The sequence below is a fragment of the Mytilus edulis genome, chromosome 11 (genome assembly GCF_963676685.1).
Source record: "Mytilus edulis chromosome 11, xbMytEdul2.2, whole genome shotgun sequence".
Classification (NCBI taxonomy): Eukaryota; Metazoa; Mollusca; class Bivalvia; order Mytilida; family Mytilidae; genus Mytilus; species Mytilus edulis.
The window spans coordinates 45,785,507-45,804,925 of NC_092354.1; the positions used below are offsets into that span (position 1 = coordinate 45,785,507).

Below are 19,419 nucleotides of genomic sequence, written 5' to 3' on the forward strand. Positions count from 1 at the left end.
CCTTTAAATTGTAGCCAACAAAAGACACAAATCAATAAGAAAATTTAACAATATTTATTATACAAAAGTTTACAAGAAGTATTACACAAATATTACTGTCAACTTAACTGTCAAAATATGAGTCCAATCTTTTATCTTTATCTGTATCCGGATATCTTTCGGAATCCAATCTGAATATTACGGTCACAATCCAGTATGATGTTGTTTGTAGAATAAAAGTGTCAATCCAAATGGTATGAATATTAATGTCTATCGATGTCTAAGTCTAAGTCCAAGAGTAAGAGTGAGTGTTTAACTTTAGTGTCTGTATATATATATAGTTGCCACGGAAATCTCTAGAACATTCTATAAATGGAAAGTTCTAGAGAACTATAACGGAAGTTTCTGGAATAATGTAGAAGTTTAAATTACGCATCTTTTATGAGGATCATTCTGGAAAGTTCTAATCATTCTGTAATCAACTATCAGGCCACACCACACAAATTAGGCCAACATAAATAAATACAATAATTACAATATCATAACAAGAGCCTCTTGTTACAAATAAACGGAGTTTAAATTTTCAAATTATACGTGAAATTCTGTTAATAGAGTATACAAACAAGCTGATTTATATAACGGTGTATCGATCAATATTGTACAATGTATTCGGAACGGAACCGAATTGATGCAATACGCACGTACACAACTTAATTACAAATGATACAAAACTATGAATAATTCTCCAAATTGACAACAACACTTCAAATGGTCGGCAATTTCATATGCTATGGTCTACATGTTTCGTCACTTCAGGGACTCTATCGAAATGATTCACAAAGGCGTTGGTTCATCATACGGAGTTTAAATCTGTTTAAGTTCAAAATTGCCCGTGCAATAAAGAAATTAATTTTCAATCCAGGAGGAAGAAAACAACTTGTGGTAATAGATACGATATCGGCTTTAGATTTAGAATGTATAGTAAACCGACTACGCAATGGAAAAACACGTACAAATTACAAAGTAAAGCCTTTATAGTGGTCAAATAAAAATGACAGGGGAACTTCTCACCCCTTTTTCAAAGACCAATTATTATTAAAGACAGATTTACAAACTTATCATATTTCTTTTTTCATTTTTTTTTATAGGTTCTTTTATCCCCAAGCAAACCAAAACTGTGAATCAACATATAAAGATTCACTAGCGAGGCTAAATGTAAACGGAAAACAGGATTTTATAACTCTGTAGAATAACTTAAACTCAGAAGATGGAGAATCTTCCAATCGATTTTGCAGGGTTAATAGGTACGCTGCCACTTCACGGAAAGGGGGAAGAATAGGATTTTAAATCATCATGTTTAAAATTCTTTTGGATTGAGACCACTGTCCACCAGAAAAAAGGGCTACGATGCAAATAAGAGGATTACCGGTATACAGTTTGAATACCAATGAGACCACTATCCATCAGACAATAAAGATTTGCTTCACATTCGTATCCGCATTTCTGGATAATTGTTTGATGTGTCAACTTCCTTGTGGTTTCTTTATTTATTTTCAACGATAAAACATTGTATATAGTATTAAAAAATCGAACATCTTTAAATATATTTGTAAGTATATATGTACTACGTGTAATTGGATTTAGAACATGCGTCATCATAATTAATCAATGCTAAATGTAATAGATAATGTTTTGTAAAGGGAATATCAATAAGTTCATGCATGATAAAGCTTTTTAAATTAATTAAACATTTCGCTGTCTTCACATGAGAGCAGCAAACCATTTAAAAAAAAGGAGGAGAAATGAAGTTTAAACGAATGCTGGTTTTTATATTTCTGACTCTTTTGTATGTGTACACAATACAACAAAACGCAAATCCGATAGTACACCGGTTTTCAAAAATATACATATTTTGTCGGCAAAATTTCCCGAATAAAAGAATCGCAGCACAATCTCATATACAATGTGCAAGAAACTGCTTATTCCTTTTCAATACAAATTGCAAAGCATATTTATGGAATGAAATAGGAAAAACATGCATGACTGCAGGAGAAACAGTTATAAATAATTATGCATTAGAATCGGAGATTTACAATATTTACAAAGATGGTGAGTATAATTTTGAAACATAAAGTGGAAAATCATTCGAACCTTTCTTGAAATATGTGCTAGTTCTCTTTTTAACTATTTCCCACAGTTCAGGATTAATTGTTTTTGTTTGCCTCACTTCTGGTGTAGTTTTATTCTAGCATTTCCATGACGAGAAATAATTAACAATCAACCATTATAATTATGATTATTTAATATGAATACTTTCTTTGTAATTGTCCGACAAACACTTAAAATTTTATCGAATGTTGGCGTGCCTTTGATCGACTGTCATACAAGTAAGAGGTTTAACTAGCTCTAAAACCAGATTAAATCAAGCATTTTCTTCTAGGAAAGTGTCTGTACGAAGACAGGAATATCACAGTTGTTATCCATTCGTTTGATTTTCCATTTGATTAGGGACTTTCCTTTTAGAATTTCAGCATTTCTGTGATTTCACTTTTCGCTATGCGGGATTTATAAATGCGCAGATAGCTCCGGTCAGCACGGTAACTTTTTAAAACGGATCATTCGTTAAGAGATAGACAATACTATCTGCCGGTAAAGTAGCATTGCAACAACTCTTTAGCAGGTCGCAAACACGTTAATTATATGTTAACTGTTTGACTCAATCAAACAAACCGTTATATTCCAATGGCATCCCATTTGGGATTCAATTTTGTCACTTTCCTTCTGCCGTTTCACGGAACCTACCGTTTGGATGCCTTATTAATAGGCTTTCGGCCTGAACTAATCAATTGTGTTTTATAATGGTGGTAGTCATTCCGATGCAAATTTGTTTTAAAATCGCCAAGACAAGGATAAAAATCTGTCAAACCTTATTATATTTTGGCTCAAATATAGCGGACGAAAATTGAGAACGGAAATGGGGAATTTGTCAAAGAGCCCGACCAAGGAGCAAATAACATGATGTAATTTGCTTTATTCTATTAAAGATTGGTATGTCACAATCAGCTTTTTGCAGTAGTTTTTCGTCAAATAAAGGATAACCATTCTCTTTAAACCATGGTTCTTTGATTTTTGTCTGTTTTGTTTTGTTTGTTGTGCATTTACCGATTTTTGTGTCATGGATGGATACCCAATATCATTGTTTTTTTCTGTTATGAATTCAGTTTTTTCAGTGATTTTTCAATGATTGTCAGTTGTTTCCTGGATAACGGTTCCTGCATGATATCTAAAATAGAGCTTGATAGAGATAAACATTTAGAAATAATATGCAACAAGCGTTATCAAAACTAGGATTCACCTCCTACAAGTCGATCTTTTGAATCGTCCCACATAATCAGCTTAATTTGTGTATATGTTGAGCCATGGTGTTGTCAGTGTATGTTTTATTTGTGAGATTGACTGTCCCTTTGATATCTTCCGCCCTCCTTGAACATATGGATACTAACTGTCGATGGACGAATCAATGAGTACAAATAGGGTTATTACACTTCGTGTATTTCGACATTCATTTCCGTTTTCCGATTGGTTCCACCTCGAATAAAATTCCCCATTGTCCACAGTGCGTGGCAACCCTGATTATAACTGGTTAATGTATTGTGTTTCAAACATTTTTTTTATGCTTTTAAATATATTGACTTAATTTCATTTACATTCAGGTTGCACCAATAAAGGATATTTCTACGACCTTCACTCCAATACGTGTCTGAAAATGTTTTTGGACAGCGACGGGAAAACATGGAAGGATGCTAGAAACCACTGTCAAGCAAATGGCGGAGATTTAATAAGCTTAACAACTCCGTCCAAATGGGAATTTGTTTTACAATTTACAAGTTGTAAGTACGCCTTCACAATACTAGTAGATTTAACTCAATCAAACACAATAAAAGATCCGAAAAGCAAACGACATGTATTAATTAAAACGTGCAACGTTAAGGGGGCTCGAGGGTCTTTTTCAAATTTTTTATTTAATATAAGATTTCGCTATATTTTTCTATAAATGAACTTTATCTTATACTTCATAGAAAAATGAAACTAAATTTTACAGTTATTTAGTTGATGTGTAGCTTATTCGAAAAGAACAATAAAAAATATAGGTCACCGATGAGTTAAAAAAAGATATTTCAATTTTAATGCCAAAAAATTACATTTTTGCACCAGAGGGAGATAATTTGGAGCTTTTTTTTTTAATGATATCTACATTTTAAAAGTCTCCTGGGGCCAACACGAATAGATTTTTTGGAATGATTTTGTACCATATGATTAAGTAACAACTACTTAAGGTACTTAATAAAATTTGTAATGAAAAATAAATGTTTGTATTTTTCTGAAAATCTTATACCTGCGAGCCTCCTTTAGCATACATATTTTAAAAATGCACTTTGATATCAAAAGAAAAAAATATACGTTTATAGGAATAAAAAAATTAATAAATCTGTCTAAATACCGACTTTTTTTCTGTACCTGAACTGAGATAGGAAAACATTGACAGTATTTGTAATGGTTAGCTAGTATGTGGCTTTCTTACATTATCGCAAATCCATACATTGCTGAATTATTAGTGTTCAGTCACCACATCAGTTGTTGTTGTAATGATTTTCTTAAAACGTTTGAATATTTTCTTTGAGGGGAAAACCCTAATAACTGGACAAATAGTCCGTGTATCAGAAAATGACTAATAACCAATTGATCTTTTTATCATTAGATAATACAAAACATTCATTTCTATGTTTTACAAATAAAACGCATTATACATTTTGGCACTGCATACAACCGATGGATTCCTAATAATAACATATATATAACATAATACATGTTTTATTTTTAGGAAAACACTTGTTTTAACACTATAAAATGACAATTTTTCAGGTAAAACAAATATGTGGATTGGCCTTAAAGATAAATTATGGGTAACAAATGCAACCTTCGAGAATGTATTCAATGTTTCAGTACAGTTAAATGATCACGATGGACGTTATTATAACGATAGTGAGCCAGGCTGTGGGAAATTTTCAATAAGAAGTAAACCAATATTGCAAGACGAGAGTTGCAATGAACGACTCAAGAAGATATATGTGTGCGAAATTTTGGTATAGCTGAATAACAGATGATCATGAATGTCTTAAGGTTTACTTCGGATAATTATTTCACTAGCCTAGTACTAAGCACTCTTTTTTATACTTGAAATACCATTGATATGTACTTGTCTTTAGATTGATTGCTTATAAATCGTTGGAATATTAAAACTACTGTGTTTTTCGACCCTTGTATATATTTGGCACAAATGTTTGAAATTATCAGTAAAATATAGGGGATATATAATTGGAACGTTTTTCTTCAGATGTACTTTCTTAATCTGGAAGATTGTCCAAGTTTCATTTCATATAACCTAAGAGACAACAACCCAACCAAAACCTCCAAAAAAGCCGAAGGTAACAAATGAGTATTTAAGACAGATAGAAAATCACGCCACCGGAGAAGAGCTTCAGCTGGCGCCTTAACAAAAATGTGTACTAGTTAGGTGAGCATAGACGTCAAAATAAACCCCAAAACCTTTAAATGAACTAAAATTAAAACAACAAAAAAGACTGATAAAGATCCAAGTGTTGAGAAAAACCCACAACATTTGTTTAATTAATATGTAAATTCCTGTACAAACATTCATTTGTTGAATTGTCAAAAATCCAGTCACATTCGTTAGTAATTTTATTTTTGATGTAACTTGTCTTCTAATCGGCTGAACGTGTTATGTCTTTCAGCTTAATGACATAGTTTTATCATTTGACCGTGACGAAATCAACGTATCTTTTGATGGCATACTCTTCAAAAAATGGAAATAAAAATACATTATGAGAAATTACTTAGCAGTTTAAATCATTTCAGAATCGAAATCACCCAATACATATTGTACACTTTTTTATGTTAGATTTGCATAGATTATTTGATTAATTATTTGATTATTTTTCATAGTAATCAACTGTACACAAAATAAAACGACGATTAATTAATTAGATAGTAGGTCTTCTTATATAAGTTTCTTGTGACATGCAACAATTATTTGGAACTAGAATTCAAACAACCAACAATTAATTTATAAGTTTCTGAAAATATACAAGTTTATCTGAACAATATAGTTTTGTTGATATGATCTTTCAAAAAAAAAGAAATGGATGATTTTGTCTCCGCTAGCACGAAATTTACCATTTTAGATAATCATGCCCTTTTTTACAATATTACATCTATCCTTGATTACTATTGCTTTTATTTTTTCATACAATTATAATAGAATTAAGAATGGAAATGGAGAATGTGTCAAAAAGACAACAACCAGACCATATAACAGACAACATCAGATGGTCACCAATGTTTCTTTAACACCTCATTTCTAACTATATCTATATAAGTTTTATGTGTAACCTATAAAAATGGTGATTTGTATCTCAAAATTAAAATTACTTATGCGGTCGAATGTTTATTTTACGAGGACTTGAAAAAATGTTTTTTTTTTTGTATTTGTTGAGGAGAGGAAAAATATTGGTCTAACCTTTTTTAGGTGAAAATAGATAATCTGACTGCGAATTTGAAATAAAGAACCGCAAAATATTATGCCCGCTAGCACTTGATGATGAAATTGTTTCCGTCCATTTTTTTTTCATACAAAATATCAAACCTAGACCAAATATTTGCGTCGATGTCTCTCTTTCGCGAAGATCTACATGTAAATTTCAAGACTCATTACCAGTAGTAAACAGATTGCATGTACATATATGGATCATATAAAATATGTTTTAACTCCAGTAAATTAGGTTCGTTGTAAATCCTATTAATTTACATGCCAATCCATATTGCGATTGTTTTCAGTTAATATGTACGCAGAAAATTTTGAAATAATCTATTATTCCTTTTATTCTTTTGTGTTTGTTATAACAATATATATTCTAATATCCTTTACCTGTTTAAAGGTGATGCAATCACACTTTTTAATTGGTAACATGTCTTTTTTTCATATTATTTTTTTATTGGGAATTGTTTTTGAATGTTATGCTATACTATAATGTTAAATGAATCATATCTACGACCATCTAAATGAAAACAATTTAGACGTAAAACTAGGCTTGTGACACATGCTTCGTTAAAAAGACTGTTAAAGTACCATCTCAAAATAATTATTCATATCAAAGTTTTAGGATAAAGGTTTTAGACTCAGAAGTTTTTCTTGCTTTTAAACATTTTAGTAATAAAAACATCTTCCTGTCCGGGACATCGTAAAGTTTGCTTCAAACACGTGCGTCTCAAAGTGGTGGATAAATTCTATATGTGAGATGTGATGGACAACATTTAACCATATCATTTGTCAAACAATACAACCAACAACTGTATTAATAAGTTCTTCGTTGCCTTTAGCTATAAAATGTTATCAGCTGATTATTGATTTTCTATCAAAATTGTAACGAGTTCAAGGTGAATCCGGAGTATTGTGTTATCAGGTAAAGTCCGAGAAACTCGAAAAATGAGACATAAACAAGATGGACAAAATCAAATTGTTATTGTCTCCGCGGAAACGTTATTAAGAATTGAACAATGAAAAATGTGCGGGCTTAATGATTCTTTCGACCTGATTAGAAGATATTACTGTGATGTTAATAATAAATGTTCGTTTATTGGTTGTGACAATCCAAAGCTAGTAAACGTCTCTAACTCCCATCGAATATTGGATTGATATGCTTAAGCAATCAAATGTTGCTTCTTCACTAATTTTGGGTATCGGTACACAGGTAAACAGGTAACATTTATCTATAATATCCATATCTCCTTAAGTTTGTAAACACACACATGATTTTTTTTTCACATTCTATACAGTCGCCATTGTTAAGTACATTTTATACACGAAAAACATAAGAAAACATGAACAGGGTTATGATATTTCATGACGAGAGAAGAAAGTGTTTGACAAATATGTTATGCATTTACAACAATGGCTAATTGAAGAATTATTACGATAAGGACCTTATTTGACACATACCATTACGATATAATGGTTCATAAACGTGTTAGGTAAAATGTGTTGATTGATATTTTTTTTTTCGAAAAACTATTACTTGTTATACATATATATATATATATCTTTCGCCAAATTCTTTTGCAAACTAAGAATTTTAATCGCCACAATAAGACATGTTCACCATAAGTCGATACCGAAACTAAAACCGAAACCGAAACCGGAACCAAAAATAGTAGTGAGGTAAATGGTAAAATTTATAATGTTTAACTAATTCAACTATTTTACTCCATTATAAATTTTGAAATTTGAATACACTAGATGGAATATCACTTCAATTTTAACAATTTACACGAATATATTAAAAACGCAAAGGTAAATTCAACGAGTTTTAAATACAAATAATGCATGTTACAAACGCATTTATGATGTGCATTAATCATGCAGCTAGTTATGTCGAAGGGAAAGAACTGTACATATTTCTAGAATATGTGTAATATCGTCCCGACTATATTTATTAAGATAATCTTTAATTTTTAAACGAAACCAAAACGATTAATTATAAAGACAAACATGTTCATTTCAGTATAATTGTTTGACAACTGTAACATGTAATCTGTATTATAAGAGGAGGATCCCAAAATGTTTATGTTGTCCTGGCTAAACTACTTTTAACAGTGTGTTCAACACTTAGTTTTTCTCTCCATTTCCCTTTCTTTTCTTTTTTGGTAGCACGTTTGAAGGTCCGTCTTGATGTGTTGGGTTGCATTTTTATTCATCTGCATCTTCATCATCCATCTCCTTTTGTTTTCTTCGTCATCTCGTCATCTTCAATAAAATAAATCGCCCAAACCAAAAACCAGGCAGTTGACATCTTCGTATAAACTGTATTCATACATAGATCATAATGGACACAGGAAGGAAAATAAGATACATCACATCTGGTTTTCTATGTCGTAAAAATAACACGATAAACTACAGATTGGTAGATACTCAGCCATACCATATATCCATTTGAACATCATGTTACAACACCATATACTGTAAAGCTGCTACGCTATCAAAATACAATAATCGGCGATCAACACAATTTGGTCAATGAAAAGATGTGTGCAAGAAGAGTTTGTTTAGAACATTCTATAAGGTTATCTTTACAGACATAGTCGGAACGATATTGTACCTATTGTAGAACTATGCGCAGCTCTAACTCTACGACTAAACCTGCTTTATGATAAATGTATACCAAAGATAAATAGTATCAACATCTTAAATTGTATAATACTTGCATTAGTCTATTTAGTTATTGTGTAATTTAATCTTTTTGATAGATTCAAATTAATGAATTAGTTAAAGTAATACTCCATCTAGTGTATTAATAGCTTAAACAATATTATTGAGTAAAATCATTGAGTAAACTAACATCATAAACATTTATCATTTACCTCGCTACTACTTTTGGTTTCGGTATCGGTATGGGTTTCGGTTTCGGTATCAGACCCCGTTCACACTAGCTTTTTAACTAGTTAGAGTTCACATTATCCTTAATCATAAGGATCGCTATCGGTCTAATCTGAACCACTGCGTTCACACTTCAATTAAAAACGCAATCGATCTGACCTTTTTACCCGTAAAACTGTGAACATTGTGTATAAATAGAACTGATTTATCAAATTCATGTATAAAACACCGATCGATACACATACTTGAAAGAACGTAAAGTTATTGTTTCTCTTGAATTACAAATTTTGATACCGTTGTTATTGCAGTTTTCTTTAATTTTGAAAAAAAATAACCGTAGCAACAAAGTTACAACAAGACGAAATACTGCGGTTCCTCAAAAGAGAAAAAATCAACAACAGAAACGAAGACACACATTTTGCAAATCTATGTAACGGCGAAAACAGCATGTTTTCAGTTTGTTTTCAAAAAAAGAAATATGGTTTAAACAAACCTCTGAGATAGTTTTGGCGCTATACATGCGAATACGTTATTTTCGTTCAATCGTTCCAGTTTTAACCTATCTTTGCTTTCACATTTAAAGAAAGATCGGTCTACTTTAGATCGATTCAATCTAAACTACCTCTTTTGATGTTTTAGTTTAGACCAATTGAAGATTGGTTCACAGCGTTCACATTGGCCATTACATCGATCTAGTTCGAACCGGTCTTGTTTTAATCGATAAAAATGCCCTAGTATGAACGTTTCTGTTCCGTTATCGGCTTATGGTGAACATGTCTAATAACAGGAAAGCCTGTTTGAAACGTATTATTACCACCGAAAAGACGAATGAGTTGATTACAAGTAAGTCGCATGTTATTTATATCTGATTTCTAACTAAGGTTATCTTCCTTTATACTACATTAATACTATATACTTTAATTTAGTTAAAATAATATTCATATACAATTGAATGATCATTAACCGTATTTGAAAAAAAATATCAATTTACAAAAGTATGAATTTTTCGAAATATTAAGGATTTTCGTATCCAAGTCATAGATTACCATAGCTATTTATGACTCAACCTTTTTGAATATAAGTTCATCAATGCTCTTCAACTTTGTACTTGTTTGGCTTAATAACTATTTTGATCTAAGCGTCACTAATAAGTTACATGTAGACGAAACGCGCGTCTGGCGTATCAAAATATAATCGTGGTGCCTTTGATAATCAATTACACCACTTTGTCGATGACACTGCTAGTGGAAATACTACAAATTTCCTTATCTCAGGCATAGATAACCTTAACCGCATTTGGAACAGTTTTTTGGGAGTATTATGTCATCAAGGCTCTTCAGCTTAGTAGGTGTTTGGCTTAATAACTATTTTGATCTGAGCGTCATTGATGAGTAATTTGTAGATGAAACGCGCAATCATATGTTAGCCTGAGATTATCGGCCAATTATTGAAATCCTTCTTATGTAATTTGTCTGATTGTAAAAATGCATGCCAAATACCAGGTCCAACCCACCATTTTTTTCATAAAATGCCCTGTACCAAGTCAGGACAATGGCCATTGTGATATTAAAGTTCGTTTCTGTGTGTGTAACATTTTAATGTTGTGTTTCTGTTGTGTCGTAGTTCTCTTATATTTGATAGGTTTCCCTCAGTTTTAGTGTGTAATTCGGATTTGTTTTTTTTTTCTCAATCGAGTTATGAATTTCTAACAGCGGTATACTACTGTTGTCTTTATTCATTTAATGTAATAGAATTTTGTTTCGTTGAATGATCATTTTCAGATTTAAAAGATGCATGCGAAATGCTACAATTTACACCATCAATACATATTGAGTAGGATGTGCCATATCCTAGTATTGACCGTTTGAAAACTAAATTGAACGGAAATTGTCTCTTCTTTTTATATAGAAAATATAATATATTTTTACACATAAACGAAGTTTAAATTTTCAAATTATAATTGAAATTATGTTAATAGAGAATACAAACAAGCTGATATATATAACGATGTAGCGATCAATATTTTACATTGTATTCGGAACGGAACCGAATTGATTTAATACGCACTTACACAACTTAGTTACAAATGAAACAAAACTATGACTAATACTCCAAATTGACAACAACACTTCAAATGGTCGGCAATTTTATTTGCTATGGTTTACATGTTTCGCCACTTTAGGGACTCTATCGAAATGATTAACACAGTTGTGGTTCACCATACGGAGTTTAAAACTATGCATAGTTTAAAGAGTTAATAAACTTTCTGTTTAAGTTCAAAATTACCCATGCACTAAAGAATTTAATTCTCAATCCAGGAGGGAGAAAACAACTTGTGGTAATAGATACAATATCGGCTTTCGATTGAGGATGTATAGTAAACCGATTACGCAATGGCAAAACACGAACAAATTACAAAGTAAAGCCCTTATAGTAGTCAAATAAAAATGACAGGGGAACTTCCCACCCTTTTTTTCAAAGACCAAAGACAAAACAAACTTATCATATTTCTTTTTCAATTTTTTATAGTTTACCTAATCCCCAAGAAAACCAAAACTGTGAATCAACACATAAAGATTCCCTGGCGAGGCTAAATGTAAACGGAAAGCTGGATTTGATAACTGCAGAATAACTCAAACTTGGAAGATTTAAAACATGCTTCATCACAACTAATCAATTCTAAATGTAATAGATAATTTGTTGTCAGGGGAATATCAATAAGTTCATGCATGATACGGTTTTTCCAAATTACGCTGTCTTCACACGAAAGCACAGCAAACCATCTTAAAGAAAGGAGGAGAAATGAAGTTTAAACGAATGCTGGTTTTGATATTTCTTACTCTTTTGTATGTGTACACAATACAACAAAACGCAAATCCGATAGTACACTGGTTTTCAAAAATAAACATTTATTGTCGACAAAATTTCGTGAATAAAAGAATCGCAGCACAATCTCATATACAATGTGCAAGTAACTGCGTATTCCTTTTCAATACAAATTGCAAAGCATATTTATGGAATGAAATAGGAAAAACATGCATGACTGCAGGAGAAACAGTTATAAATAATAATGCATTAGAATCGGAGATTTACAATACTTACAAAGATGGTGAGTATTATTTTGTAATTTTCCGACAAACACATAAGATTTGATCGAATGTTGGCGTGCCTCTGATCGACTGTCATACAAGTAAGAGGTTAAACTAGCTTTAAAACCAGGTTAAATCAACCATTTTCTACATAAGAAAACAGGAATATCACAGTTGTTATCCTTCGTTTGATTTTCCATTTGATTAGGGACTTTCCTTTTAGAATTTCAGCATTTCTGTGATTTTACTTTTCGCTATGCGGGATTTATTTGTTTGTTGTGCATTTACCGATTTTTGTGTCATGGATGGATACCCAATATTATTGTTTTTTCTGTCATGAATTCAGGTTTTTTCAGTGATTTTTCAAGGATTGTCAGTAGTTTCATGGATAACGGTTCTTGCATAATATCTAAAATAGAGCTTGATAGAGATAAACATTTAGAAATCATTTGCAGCAAGCGTTATCAAAACCAGGATTCATCTCCTACAAGTCGATCCTTTGAATCGTCCCACAAAATGAGCTTAATTTGTGTATATGTTGAGCCATCGCGTTGTCAGTTTATTTTCTATTAATGAAATTGACTGTCCCTTTGGTATCTTTTGCCCTACTTGAACATATGGATACTAACTGTCGATAGACGAGTCAACGAGTACAAGTAGGGTTATTAAACTTGCTGTAAGATTGCAGGTATTTCGATTTTCATTCCCGTTTTCCGGTTGGTTCCACCTCGAATAAAATTCCCCATTGTCCACAGTGCGTGGCATCCCTGATTATAACTGGCTAATGTATTGGGTTTCAAACATTTTTTTATGCTTTTAAATCTATTGACTTCAACAAAACCGAACTAGACCTTAAATCCGTAATATTAATCAAGTATTACGGTTAACATGCTTGGTTGGCTTCTTTATTTACATTCAGGTTGCACCAATAAAGGATATTTCTACGATCTTCACTCCAATACGTGTCTGAAAATGTTTTGGGACGGCGACGGGAAAACATGGAAGGATGCTAGGAGCCACTGTCAAGCAAATGGCGGAGATTTAATAAGCTTAACAACTCTGTCCAAATGGGAATTTGTTATACAATTTACAAGTTGTAAGTACACCTGCACAATACTAATAGATTTAACTCAATAAAACAAAATAAAGTTCCGAAAAGCAGAGGACATTTATTAATTAAAAAGTACGACGTTAAGCATACATATTTGAAAAATGCACTTTGATATAAAAAGAAAAAAAAATATACGTTTATAGGAATCAAATGTTCAATAAATCTAAACACCGACTTTTTTTCTGTACCTGAAATGAGATAGGAAAACATTGACAGTACTTGTAATGGTTAGCTAGTTTGTGACTTTCTAAAATTATCGCAGATCCATACATTGCAGAATTATTAGTGTTCAGTCACCACATAAGTTGTTGTTGTAATGATTTTCATATAACGTTTGATTATTTGCTTTGAGGGGAAACCCCTATTTACTGGACAAACAGTCCGAGTATCAGAAAATGACTAATAAGTAATTGATCTTTTTATCATTAGTTAAATTAAATGCAAACAAATCCTTCCTATGTTTTACAAATAAAACGCATTATAAATTTAGGCACTGCATACAACCGAATAATTCCTAATCGTAACATATATATATAACATAGTACATGTTTTGTTTTAAGGAAAACAAAAAGGTTTTAACACTATAAAGTTATAATTTTTCAGGTCAAACAAATATGTGGATTGGCCTTAAAGATAAATTATGGGTTACAAATGCAACCTTCGAGAATGTATTCAATGTTTCAGTACAGTTAAATGATTACGATGGACGTTATTCTAACGATAGTGAGCCAGGCTGTGGGAAATTTTCAATTAGAAGTACAACAGTATTGCAAGACGAGAGTTGCAATGAACGACTCAAGAACATGTATGTGTGCGAAATATTGGTATAGCTGAATAACAGATGATCATGAATGTTTTAAGGTTTACTTCGGATAATTATTTCACTAGCCTAGTACTACGCACTCTTGTTTAGACTTGAAATACCATTGACATGTACTTGTTCTTTACATTGATTGCTTATAAATCGTTGGAATATTAAAACTACTGTGTTTTTCGACCTTTGTATATATTTGGCACAAATGTTTGAAATTATCAGTAAAAAATAGGGATATATAATTAGAAACTTTTTTCTTCAGATGTACTTTTTTAATACGGAATAGTGTCCAAGTTTCATTTCATATAACATAAGAGACAACAACCCAACCAAAACCTGCAAAAAAGCCGAAGGTAACAAATCAGTATTTAACACAGCTAGAAAATCACGCAACCGGAGAAGAGCTTCAGCTGGCACCTTGACAAAAATGTGTACTAGTTAGGTGAGCATAGACGCCAAAAATTAAACCCCAAAACCTTTAAATGAACTAAAATTAAAACAACAAAAAAGACTGATAAAGATCCGAGTGTTGAGAAAAAACCACAACATTTGTTTAATTAATATATAAATTCCTGCACAAACATTCATTTGTTGAATTGTCAAAAATCCAGTCACATTCGTTAGTAATTAAATTGTTGATGTAACTTGTATTCTGATTGGCTGAACATGTTTTGTCTTTCAGCTTAACGACATAATTTTATCATTTTACCGTGACGTAATCAATGTATCTTTTGGTAGTATACTCCTCAAATATGGAAATAAAAATTGCATTATCAGGAATTACTTAGCATTTTAAATCATTTCATAATCGAAATCACCTCATACATATTGTACACATTTTTAGGCAAATTGCATCACCAGCCTAGTAGTCAGCACTTCGGTGTTGACATGAATATCAATTATATGGTCATTTTTATAAATTTTCTGTTTACAAAATTTTTCAATTTTTCGAAAAACTAAGGATTTTCTTACCCCAGGAGTAGATTACCTTAGCCGTATTTGGCACAACTTTTGGAAATTTTGGGTCCTCAATGCTCTTCAACTTTGTATTTGTTTGGCTTTTTAACTATTTTGATCTGAGCGTCACTGATGAGTCTTATGTAGACGAAACGCGCGTCTTGCGTATAAAATTATAATCCTGGTACTTTTGATAACTATTTGCATAGATTATTTGATTGATCAATTGAGTTTTTTTCCATAGTAATCAACTGTTTACACAATAAAACGACGATTCATAAATCAGATATTCGGTCTTCTTGTATAACTTTCTTGTGACATGCACCATTTTTTTGGAACTGGAATTCGAACAAACAACAATCAATCAAAAAGTTTCTGAAAATATACAAGTTAATCTGAACATTATAGTTTTGTTTATGATCTTTCAAAAAAAGAAATGGATTTTGTCTCCGCTCGCACAAAATTTACCATTTTAGATAATCATGCCCTCTTTTTTTACAATATTAGATCTATCCTTGAATTATTGCTTTTATTTTTTTCATATAATTAGAATGTTTCTTTTTCATCTCATTTTTAACTATATATATATATAAATTGTATGTGTTACCTATAAAAATGGATATTTGTATCTCAAAATTAAAATTACTTATGCGGCCAAATGTTCATTTAACGAGGACTTGTGAAAGAATTTTTTTTTTTTTATTTGTTGATGAGCTGAAAAAGATTGTTTTGGCCTGGTTTAGGTGAAAATAGATAATCTGACCGCGAATTTAAATAAAGAACCGCAAAATATTACACCTGCTAGCACTGGATAATAAAATCGTTTCTGTCCATTTTTCCAGAAAATAAAATCAAACACAGACCAACTATTTGCGTCGATGTCCCTCGTTCGCGAAGATCTAAATCATAAAACTCAATACCAATAGTAAACGGATTGCATGTTTATACATGGATCGCATGAACTATGTTTTCACTCCAGTAAATTAAGTTTGTTGTAAATCCTATTAATTTGCATGCCAATCCATATTGCTAATGTTCAGGGTTAATATGTACCCAGAAAATTTTGAAATAATCTATTATTCCTTTTTTTTCTTTTGTGTCTGTTATAACAACGAGAATATACACCTGAAAGAGAAAAAAAATCTGTTACATTCTCTATTCTGTTTTATTTGTAATTTTCTTTTATTGTAAATATCTAACATCCGTTATATTCAACATTAATGTACGGATCAATTCCGTGTTTTTGTAACCAAAGGATCAATATTAGATATGCTATCAGTTAAAAATATATATTCCAATATCCCTTACATGTTTAAAAATAATGTATTCACAATTTTTAATTGTTGACATGTCTTTTATTTTATTTAATCATTCTATTGGAAATTGTTTTTGAATTTTATGCTATACTGTAATGTTAATTGAATCATACAAATAATGAAATACTAATTATACAAGTTATACAACTCATCTTTTCAATTCATACTTATTAAGGTGGTACCCAACATTAGTTTGGCTCGTTTAATTTGCATAAAATTTTGACAAAGTATTTACTTTGACCCTTTGACAAAAATATAAAAATTTCAAAAAAATTTAACCAACCGTTTTATCAGAACAATTACACTGGTTATATAGCAGTTTGACAAACACTGATTTTGATCATTGAGAAGCTTTTAATATTCCCTTAACAACACAACGTAATAAAAACATTTAGCTGATTTTACAGAGTTATCCCCCTGTAGTGTATGTTCCACCTTAAACAAGCTTCTTCCTATAAACATATATAGAAGTAAACAACTGAACAACACTGTCAAGAACACACCTTAATTTATACGCTTGACTTTGGGCCTTTTACATGTTTTATGGCCAACCTGATGATATGGGTTTTTCTTATTGCTGGAGGTCGTACGGTTGCCTATAATTGCAGACATCTTCATTTTAACTTTTGAATATTACAATACTTTTGTTTTAATTAGTAGTTGAAATGATATTCCTTGTTTGTTAAGTGTCTCGCCCTTTTTAAACTAAGAAATTCTCTGCAACAATTATGTGAGTGTTTTTGTCTTACATGATTTCAATTTTAATTTTCGTTTGTCATCCCTGTCAAAACCGCAAGGTTGATCTATGTATAAAGATATGGTATTTGTTTTCATCTGACCGGTTGCAAATCCTTTTATAATTGCCAATTTGGTGTGTACGTAAGGAAGTGATAAACGTAAAAAAACACTGCCACTTCCTGGTCAGAATAATTTTCCTGATCTGATGTCTCATATAGGGACAGTGCCACACTATCTCTACACTTAAGAACCCTTTAAACATATATACCGAAGTCAATTAACGATATGTTGCAGGGCAGACATCTCTATCTAGCATACTTAAGGTTTCCAGTCCGTATTCAATTTTCTCTTTTGTCATTCCAGTTGTGAAATTCCTTTTAGAACCTATCTAGTAAATTAATTGCAAATGATTGCATGCGCTAAGTATGCTTCAATATAATTGTCACTGAACGCAAATCAACTAATTATGAATCGATCATCTTGGTCGACATGCATTGCACAGCATACGCATTTAAATTGGATTGGTGTAAGTTGTTAGCAGGCATATAATACGTAATAGTGAGCTAGGAACATCAACAATCGATGAAAGACAAATACAATTCAAGTTTGTATGATATGAGCGTCACTGGGGAGTCTTATGTAGACGAAACGCGCGTCTGGCGTACTAAATTATAATCCTGGTACTTTTGATTACTATTTACTTCAATTATAGACGTTTGAAGAACTAAAACGGATGACTTCAAAATATGTATATCAGGCTTCGCTTCTAATTACGCGACTAATGAGGACTAGAGAAATGACACGAGTTTGTTCAATTAGTAAACATACTCAGTTGGTCATGTCGAATCAAGACAATACAGAGTAACTATACATATCGATGTACTATCATGTAATAATTGCAACTGTTCGTTAAATACCGAGCTACTTTTTTTCAATTTATATATATTCCAGTCATCAATATCTGAACTCAAGTGTACCTGTTAATTTTTTTTCAGAAACACATGGCATGCGTTTTACGAAAAACAGAAACTAAAACAATAAACAGATACAGCCTTCAGCTTTGCATAATTAGGAACAGCATTACATAACAACAGAAAACTCTTTATCCTAATCGAAATATTAAATCAGTATTTTACTTTCCATAATTAGATAAACCGATCTAGAATTGAGGAATTACAATGTCCGAACAACATGACGTATCAGTTGATAATTTTAGCGTACATGATAATTCAAACAATATATAATTTAAATGTATTACTTCTACATCAAATTCTATAAATTTGTAGATCCAAATCACTTGATATTGCTTGTAGAAGCTTGTTTATTTAACTTTTGTTTTTTTTTTTTCTTAATATTTGTTTACCCATGTCTTGACTTATTCGTCCCTTGATAAACAGAGAGAGATGTTGAGTATCAGTTATCTATAGCCCACTTAAAACAGTTCAATAATACAACCTCTCAGGGTATACTACAATTCTGTCTCCATAGTTAAAATAATTAAAATGAATGGCGGCCAGGCATGGGGTAATCGTAATCAGCTATCGTAATCAGCTGTAATCGATTTCATTTTGCAGTGTAATCCTATGTAATCAGTAATTATGCCATTTCTGATTACATGTAATCGTAATGTAATCGATTACATTGCAAAGAACAGATGTAATAGTGATTACTTTTAGATTACTTTAAGATTACATTTATATGATTACTTGCTGATTACAATTCTTGTATATAAATGAAAATAGTTTACATTTTTCAAATACGATAACAAGATACAATAAACAGTAGATGACAGACCGAATGTTATAGTTTCCGTTCTTAATATAATATACGACACACTATGTTAAAACTTAATATCGTGTAAACTATGATGTTAACAATTGAAGGTCAACATATCAGCTTTAAAG

The 19,419-nt window shown here is 31.4% G+C and overlaps 1 long non-coding RNA gene across 1 annotated transcript; it reads left to right on the forward strand.

Annotated features, from left to right (window-relative positions):
• The first annotated feature begins 12,279 nt into the window (after positions 1–12,279).
• LOC139494860 (uncharacterized) lies at positions 12,280–14,643 on the forward strand. The gene is made up of 3 exons (XR_011657184.1): positions 12,280–12,599; positions 13,499–13,675; positions 14,294–14,643. It is a non-coding gene; the product is annotated as an uncharacterized lncRNA (long non-coding RNA).
• The last annotated feature ends 4,776 nt before the right edge of the window (positions 14,644–19,419 follow it).